This window comes from Nannospalax galili, unplaced genomic scaffold (genome assembly GCF_000622305.1).
Source record: "Nannospalax galili isolate Female #2095 unplaced genomic scaffold, S.galili_v1.0 scaffold287, whole genome shotgun sequence".
Lineage (NCBI taxonomy): Eukaryota > Metazoa > Chordata > Mammalia > Rodentia > Spalacidae > Nannospalax > Nannospalax galili.
The window spans coordinates 613,381-623,326 of NW_008357493.1; the positions used below are offsets into that span (position 1 = coordinate 613,381).

Here is a 9,946-nt window from a genome sequence, read left to right on the forward strand (position 1 = left end):
ACCTTTTTTAATAAATCCTCTCTCTCTCTCTCTCTCTCTCTCTCTCTCTCTTTCCCCCCAAGTGGAGGCCAAAAATGTTGAATATCTTTCTCAATTATTTTGCGCTTTTCAGACAGGGTCTCTCACTGAACCTGGGGCTCACTGATTGGCTAGACCACATGATGTAACACACATACACACAGGATATAACCACACATAAAACAGACACTTTAGAAAATAGTAATCAAATCTCAACTAGAAAACACATCTAAAAGAAATGGTAGTGAATTCAAAGAAATTTTCTGTTTCAAGTAGATTGAGACATCTGAGAAATAGTGCCAAACACCTTTCTCCACTCCTGTGTCCTCATTTCTGTTTCTCTACATGTGAACTCTACATTCAGTCACTATAGGAATTTTTCCTCTTCATCTGGCTAATGATAGCTCCATGTTCGTTAGTCTAAGATTTCCATCATGGAAAAGGGGATGATTTGGCTTCTCTAATGTTCAAAATCTCAGAGATAGATTCTGAGGGGCTTACTTTTTGACAATGACATTAGGTGTGGCTGGGGAAATGGATTCCTTGATAGGTTCTAAAGTAATTACCAGAATGAGGACTGATGGGCTGACCAATAATGGCCTTAAAATTGGCCCAGCTTACCATGGGAGGTCACTCACTGGACTGTGCAGATGGCACAGTGTAGGTTACATAACCTCACAAGCCTTCTAAGCCAGTGATTTTTGTTACAGCCATTGTCCTCTGTGTCAGTGTTTCTAAGGACTTCCTATATCTCTTAACTTTATAATCAAATTGAGGTAGGCATTTCTTATTGGATAATATTAAGTAAGGTCACCCAAACTCTGAAAAAAACATATTGCCCCTTGTATGTAAATCCTAGCCTTTAATTTATACATATGTATATATAAACAAATGCATATGTGGGTATTCTATAACATTTAGAAAATAGAACAAGAAAAGGTAATTTTAAAAGGCATACTAATGAGTTTATATATAGTATATTCTATATGTCTTTTGAATGTTCTTTTAATATATGACACATTTTTATGCAAAATATGTCCTTAAATGGACAGTGTTCACATGTGAGTCCATGAGAAGCTGCTAATTTACTGGGAAATCTGATTTTTAATTATGCCAACCATTGTTAGAATACTTCTGTATGCTGTAGTTTTTTGTAAATACTAATATAGTTTATTTTACTCTAAATAAAACACCTTCTTTAATAAATCCTCTCTCTCTCTCTCTCTCTCTCTCTCTCTCTCTCCCCCCAAGTGGAGGCCAAAAATGTTGAATATCTTTCTCAATTATTTTGTGCTTTTCAGACAGGGTCTCTCACTGAACCTGGGGCTCACTGATTGGCTAGACTGGCTGTCCAGCAAGTTCCAGAGATCCTAGTGTATCTGCTTCCCCGGTGCTGGGTTTGCAGGTGTTCCTCTCCATGCCTTGCTTTTCACTTGCTTGCTAGAGATCCAAACTCAGCTCCTCATGGAACCAGTGATGTACTCATTAAGCCATCTTCCTAACATCTCTTTAATAAATTCTTACATTCAATTATTCCCCTATATGACATCCTTCTTTTAGAATCCAATGTCTAATTGTGCCATCTCTTAGCTGTTTGAGACACATATCTACACGGTTTGGCATATACATAGACACCTTGTGCCCAATAGCTGGCCCAATGCTTAGTGATAAAAAGCTCTATTATCCTCATACACAATCCTGGTATCATGTATATTCTTTTAGAGTTTGTTCTCTCACAGCTTCAAACCTGGTATTTTGTCTAGACTTCTAAGGAATTAAATGGTTAAATCACTGTCAATCCTTTGGAAAGGCACTCACTGTCCTAGTTTGTTTCTCCATTGCTGTGACAAAACACTCTGACCCCTACCAACCTGGGGAGGAAAGGGTTTGTCTTACATCTCCCGATGTTCCAAGGTAGGAACTCAGGTCAGGAACCTGGAGGCAGGAGCTGGAGCACAGGCCATGGAGGAACACTGTTTACTGACTTGCTCTCCTGGCCCCTGCTCAGCCTGCTTTCTTGTGCAAGACAGACCCACCTGCGCAGTAGTGGCACCACCCACAGTGGGGTGGGCCCTCCCACATCACTCAACAATCAAGAAGGTGCCCCATGGACATGGCCACAGGCCAATCCAATGAATGTAATTCCCCAATCGAAGCTCCCTCAACCCAGGTGTGTCAAGTTGACCCTAGAGCTATCCAGCACAGGCTCTAACTGAAGAAATTACTACTTGAGTGTATTAGAAAGTATGGTTTTAGGTAGACACATGACACATCATTTATTTTTCACATTTCACAGTCTTATTTGTAGACCAAGTGATTCATCCTTATAAAAGTCTAATCTGATGTTACTTTAGACCTGGTATCTATAATATTGGAACAGAATGGTAACTGGCCTTCAGGGTTTCTGAGTGAATCTTTCTAAACTTTATTTCAGCTTGTCATTTGCTGGTCATGTGATCTAAATAAGGTTCTCTTTCTAAGCCTCATCTGAGATACAGGGAAAGCAATCCTGATGGAAATGCTTGTGTGAAGGTTACAAAGAATAAAGTAACTGAGTATTACCATATCATGTTGTAGGTACTCAATTTATTGTGTATTAAAGTGATTGCATTAATTTTCATAATAAAGCTTAGCATAAATTCTGGCATGTAAAACACAACAAAAACGAATTGTAGAAAGAAGAGGCTGGGAAGATAGCTCAGCAGTGAAATGTGCATACTGCTCTTGCAGAGGACCTGAGTTTAGTTCCCAGTACCCATGCTGGGAGACTCACAAGTCCCTGTAACTCCAGGGGATCTGACACTCTTTTGGACTTCATGGTCATCCGTACTCCCATGCACATACCACACATACCATACACATAATTCAAAAACAATGAGAATATTTTTAAAAGGAAGAGATTTTGACACATGATGCTGAAGTATTTTATTTACAGAACTGAACAGCTGAAAGAGGCCTTATGGGTTGCTTCATTCTTTTGTATTCAAAGATGTCAAGGTGAAGGTCAAAGATGGAAAATGGACTGAATTTTTCAAATTTCAGATAAAAAAATTACCATCAATGTTTGAGCAAAATTTCTGTCTATGTAGAAAGATTGTAAAAGCATCTCTTTTCTGCTATTTGAAGAAGACATTGGACTTTAAGTAAGTGTATCTGTGTGTATTATGGATCAGCTGCTTGCTACTTGTGTAACTCAATCCCTCTGAGCCTCCGTTTCTTTGTCTGGAAGATGGTGTTGGAATGCCTGCCTCATAGTGTTGGGGTGAAAATGTATTGGATTATTTATCTGATTCAAGATATAAAACGGGTACTGGTTTAGTTATCAGTAACTTCTGTTATTGACAGTTCGACAAATTTTAGACTGTCCAGATCGTACCTCTAGCTCTGCTGCATTTTGCCATGAATGCCTAATTGCTGAAATGGGGGCACTGATTGCATGTCCTCTACAGGGCATTTTACCAACTAAATGAGCTAATATACATGTTTAGAATGGCACTGGGAACACATTTATCACTAAATAACAGCTATTATGATTAAGTTTCCTAATATGGTAATTTTACTCCTTTTTGATTCCATTAGATTTTTTCTTGTATGTTAACATTGGTTTCCATTTTAAACACAGCCCTCAAAGTACAGAAAATGATTTTGAAGTAGTTTGGCTTCATGATTAAGTTTCCTAATATGGTAGTTTTACTCCTTTTTGATTCCATTAGATTTTTTCTTGTATGTTAACATTGGTTTCCATTTTAAACACAGCCCTCGTAGTACACAAAATGATTTTGAAGGAGTTTGGCTTCAGAAGCAGCAGATTTGAAATGCTTCATTTTTGCCAACATCAGACTATTAGCAAATCTTACTGGAGGCATGCTTGTTTGATGATGAATTATGCTGGAGCACATGTATCCAAAGCCACATGATAATTTTCACTTTTAAACACTGAAATGAATGTCAAGAGTCTCAGAATGTATGCCACTTATCTGTTTTATTTTCTTACCTAACAAGAATGTTCCAGACTAAATTTTGATTTACTAATATTGATTAGTTTCTCATTTATTGTCTCTCAGATATAATGGATATCAGGAATTATCAGGGTTGAATGTTTGATCCAACAGACAATTCTTAAATATAGACCAGGATCCTCCTAGTGCTAATAAATGCTCACTCTTGACTATGCTTAAACAGGTGCATTTCCTATTCATAGATTTTTCTGAAAATTTTTCAATTTGTATTTCCCATAATTTAATTTTAGCCCATTTACATAAGATTTGGAACACTTTTCTTCATTTCCATGTGCTACATCCACTCAGAACATTTTTAATTTTGTTGTATGTGACTTACTGACAGTATTTACATAGTTGTTTTTGTGATGGGCAGAATGATGTATTATTTTCTCATTCTAAGGCTAGAAACCAAGGCTGAATGTATGGTAGTTAAGCACTGTATTACCAAACAATATTTTCAGAAATTTGTAAGATTATTTTACATTTTGAAATAAGTCTTATTAATTTGCCTAGACTGGCCCTGAACCCATAATGTAGCACAAACTGGCCTTGAACTCTAAATTCTCTTATCTCAGCCTCCTGAGTTGTGGGAATTATAGCCAGGGATCATTATGTCAGAAATGATAATATTAATAGCTCAGAGACACATGTACTAAGCTCTGGAATATATGACTTCATAGCCATCCTTCCACATTTGTGATTCGCTATCAAATTCAACAAACCTTGGACTGGCAAAAATCTTTTAGTGCATCTGTACTTAATACATATCAGTATTGTTCTTGTCCGTTTGCTTTAACAATACTATATCACTATTTGTATAAATATCTGCCTTGTATTAGATCATGTAAGCAATCTGAGGATAGTTTAAACTACACAGTAAGATTTTCCATATGCTGTGTCATTTTTGTGTACAGGACTTGGACATATAGAAATTTAGTTGTCTGTCGGGCAACCTGGAGTCAAACCTTCATTACTAAGTAAAGACTGTATTATGTTACATGGATAAAAGGAATTAAAGCTATACATATGATTAAACCTTGAGTTTGGGAGAGTATCCTGGTTGATTTAGGTGGCCCACTCTGATCACATTAATCCTTAAATGTGAACAGAAAAAAATGCAACTATTGAAGAAAGGCTCAGAAATATGTTCTGCTGACTATAGATACCCATGATGGTTTGGTCAAGTTTCTTAGGCCATCCTCCTGCAATTGGCCTGGACTACTGGGTGGTTCTCTGAGCTTGGTACTTGACCTTATCCTTATTTCATGCTTCTCCAAATGCAATTTCATCCAGTCTTTCAATTTTATTTTAGATGTCTTCTTAGAATCTCAGAATGGCTTGTCTAGCTGCCTATTAGACCTTATTAGATATGCCCACTTGGCTATACCACAAAAACAAACAAAAAACTCCAGCTCAATGTGTTCTGCCCTGAACTCAGCCCCCTTCCACAGAGTGATCTTTCATAACATGGAAATTTTATCCAAGCAGTTGAAGTTGAACAAGGCAGGGACCTTGGACTCACCATTGAAAACTACTATTGTCTCAAAACTGTGTTCTCTTAAAATAGCGTTGGAAATGTTTTGAGAACTAAGTCAGTTCTCTCCATCTCTGTCTATACAGGCACCACAATCTACACCTTAACTGTTCACCCTGCATTCTGTTCTTAGCTCTTTCCACGCATTTTGCTCAGAATAGACTTTTCATCAGAACTTCCTTGTCTTAAGAGTTGAAAGCTGTAACATGAACAATATGATCAGGGTCTTCCCAAGCAAGAAAGAAAGACAGAGAAATTATTGGGACACTGAGGGAGAAGAACTTTTCACCTAGAAATCTGGTTGAAGCCACTTAGTAACAGAAAAACAAGAATTCCAGTACAATTAACAACTGCTTAAAGCCTTCTTCCCTTCCCTGAAATTTTCTAGAAATCTCACTAGAAACTGGGGACAGGGAAAGGGCATAAACTATAGCCCTTGCATGAGCCTAGTGGTTCCTGGTTTTACCAGGATTTATAATCCAATATAGATGATAAATCCACCCCAGAGTACCCCCATAGCCATTGTATAATCTCACTGTCATAAAGAGAGAGAAAAGGGGAAAATTTCTTAGTAACTTTAAAAAATATTTTATTAGAGATTAGAAATGCATGTGCAAACATCTTAATGTCAATTGCATTAAAAATGAAGTTTTCTGCTTGAAACTCCATATTTTAATAATGAAATGGAGATCTTTTTTAAAAGGTTAAAACCTCATTTAATTTTATGTCTTATAGGGTTTATACTGAGTACAATATTGTATAACTTTAATAATTCAACTGTAAACCTAAAAATGTACAGCCAATTTTGTAAAAGATTCAGCCTAGTTCAAAATTGTTATTGAATATGTCAATGCTGATGCAATGAAATGCTTCTTCTAAGCAGGTTATATATTTTATTATTTTCATTTTATTTTATGTGTATAAGGATAATGCCTACATTATGTAAGTGCACCAATATCTTGCAATACCCATGGAAGTAAGAAGAGGGTGTTGGATCCCCTGGAATTGGAGTTACTGATGGTTGTTAGCTATCATCTGAGTGTTGGGAGTCAACCCAAAGTCCTCAGCAAAAAAGGCCAGTTTTTTTCAGCAACTGAACTATTCTCGAACCCCTTTCTATAACTGTTTTAAGGACATTTTTTGTTTTCTCACATTCAGGACAAAGGCAGTTCATGCTTATATGAGCATTATTTCACGTCCCCCAAATTCAGGTCAAATGTACCCTCCAGTCTCATATAGCCTGACACATAGCCTGTGATGGGAAAATTGATGTGTCAACTTGGCTATATATGGTTATCTGGCTTTTCTGTAAACCCCCAGTCCAGGTTATGGAGCTAAGGTAGATTTTAAATGAAATTAAGGCATTTAAGTCAATAGAGTTTGAACAAAGCATGTCACTACATGAGTATGCTTTATATTACCAGCTTTAAAGGGAAAATACTGAGGGCCTCCCAAGAGGAAAATATCCTACCTGCAGATGCTTGAAACATCAGCTATGACCCAGATTTCCAGCCTGTCAGCCTGCTCAGAGGTTAGTCTAAGAACCCTCATTATTTCTATGAACAAATTCCTTAAAAGAAATAGCTTTATGTGCATAAATTATTTGAATCAATAAATAGTTGTATTTCTTGATAGCTAACATATTAAATATGTTTATAACTTTTTTATGAAAGAATGTTTATTTCAACCATTCTTTAAATTTATGGTGAATTTATTTATTTGTAAAGTAACCATAGAAAGAAACTCGTCAGTAACTGTATTTATGTTTGTATGCATTTTTATCCTTGTGGAACTTACACTTTGGCATGGGTTTTCAAAAATTCAAAATTTCTGGCTTTAGTAGGCCTCATGTGTCAAAACAAGTCCTGGAATCCTTCTGAGCAGTAAATTATTTTTCAAAAGACTTTAATTATGCTCCTGGCATATGTTTTTCTTTTTTCTAAATTCTTAGCCAAATATCCTGTTTACAAATAACACCATGTAGAAATCTCAGAGATAAGCAAATTTGTTTGGAGCATGTTACTAAAATTGTTTATAATAATCTCAAAGAATACCTCAGGACTTTTGGATTCTATGCCCCTAAGTTAAGCATTAATCTTAGTGGCACAGAGTATTGAGCTGTATATTAGTTGGGCAACTCACATTAAGCCTTTGAGCCTATGTTTCCTTGTCTTTAAAATGAGAAAATTTCCAGCTGTTAAAAAAAATAATGGTTTCCATAATGGCCTTATCCTTCTTCCATGTAAAAGAAGAGAGGTCTATGTAGAGAGAAACCATATGCCCTGTGATAGTTTCTTTTCTTTTGCTGTGATAAAATACCCTGATAAAAAGCAACTTGGAGGGAGGGCTATTTGGCTTACAATTCTGGGTTACAGTCCTTCATTGTGGGGAGGTCAAGGCAGGAACTGAAAGAAATTGGCTATATCATATTCACAGTCAAGAGAAGAGAGAATGGAATGCATCCTTGTTGCCTGCTTGCTCAGCTAGCGTCTGGCAATCTCTTACAGTTCAGAGACCCCTGTGTAGAGAATGGTATAACCCACAGTTAGGCTGGGTCAATTAAAAACCAAGACAATCCCCCACAGACATGCCTACAGGCTAACCTAATCTAGATAATTCCTCCTTGAGATTCCCTTTTCCTAGGTAACTGTAGGTTGTGTCAAATTTACAATAAAAACTAACTAGCATATACCCCAGAGCCCCCACATGTCTGAGGCACAGGTATGATATAAAATCCTCAGCTCTCCAAGACTCACCAGTGCCAAATACAGTAGTTCAAGACTTAAATTGCACCTTTGACTGATTAATTGATTTGCAGGGGAGTGCTACAGCATATATGTGAAGGTTAGAGATATCTGGTTCTCTCCTTTCACCATGTAGGTACCAGGGATCATGCTTAGGTCATCAGGCAAGTACTGTTACACATGAAGACATCTTGGCAGCCTGGCTTTATGTTCAAATTCTTCTCTCTCTAATTTACCAAACCATCTTCCTCTACTGATATTGAACTACTGTCACTGCTTGTTGAAATGGGTTTAGAGTTGGTGATTTGTAATCATTACCGTCAGTGAACATAACTGTGCTTATGAATATCTAGCCTTTTCCAGAAGCTGTTGATCTTACACTCTTCATGGGCCACTTTATTTCATTGGAATGGTCATTTATTCAACAGACAGGTCTGCTCCTGTGCTACTCAGCATGCTAGGAATGGGATGTTTGGGAAGCTCTTTCCTACTTAGGGACTTCACTGCTCAGTGTAAGTGGGAGGGCAGAAAAGGAAGAGCCCAGGACAGCATGCTACTGCTTTCAGAGCCATTGCATGCTCAGGTATTTTTGTAGCATGGCTTAGAAATACCACATGTATCACCTTACCCCAATCAGACTGGCTAGGATCAAGAGAACAAATGATACCAAATGCTGGCGAGGATGTGGAGAAAGGGGAATGCTCATTCACTGCTGGTGCGATTGCAAACTCATGCAGCCTCTATGGAAAACAGTGTGGAGAACTCTTAAAAAACTAAAAATGAACATACCATATGACCCAGTTATATTACCCCTTGGCATATACCCAAAGGACTCATCCTATTGCAGAGACACTTGTACAACCATGTTTGTTGCTGCTCTTTTCATAATAGCTAAGAGATGGAAGCAACCTACGTGCCCCTCAACTGATGAGCGGTTACAAAAATGTGGTATATTTACATAATAGAATTCTTTTCAGCAGTAAAGAAAGCTGAAAACTTTTCAGGTAAATGGATGGATCTAGAAACATATACCAAGTGAAGTAACACAGACCCAGAAAAACAAATGATATATGTTCTCCATCATATGTGGATCCTAGCACCAAATCTTTTAAAATTCTGTGTCCTTTTAATAAGATGATGCTATACAGTAGTCCCTGATGCATAAAATAACTACCATCATCATGACTTCAGCTGAGCCTGATGGCTAAACATTGTCACAATTGGGCTTGTTGGCTTGTTGACAGTTATGCTCATTTATTAAAGGAGGGTCAAGGAGGGTCATTGAACCCTCACCTGAGTATCTAGCCACTTTTACCAGCCAACTATATGAAATTTGGCCCTAATCACACATGGCCTCCTGGATTTGGGGAGGGCTAAAGTATAAAATCTGGGGAAGGCTGGGAAGAGAAGGCATGACCCATGCTGGGTAAAGGCTTTCCAGTATACACACCCTCAGGTCATAAATACACCTCAGCAACCCCTCAGTTATCTTGGTAAGTAAGCTCAATAAATTCATTGGTTCCCCAGTAAAACTTTAATCAAACATTGGTTGGACACTAGAACCCTGAAAGGGAATAAGCATTGCTTAGCATCCCCAGGAAAAAGAGTCTTACAACAGATGGAAAATTTATTTGTTAATGCTATTATGC

General features: G+C 37.5%; 1 protein-coding gene across 1 annotated transcript in view; it reads right to left on the minus strand.

Moving 5' to 3' along the window:
- The window catches only part of Nalcn (sodium leak channel, non-selective), a gene marked incomplete in the record, with an annotated part of 412,798 nt that overhangs the window by 347,023 nt on the left and 55,829 nt on the right, over positions 1–9,946 (minus strand).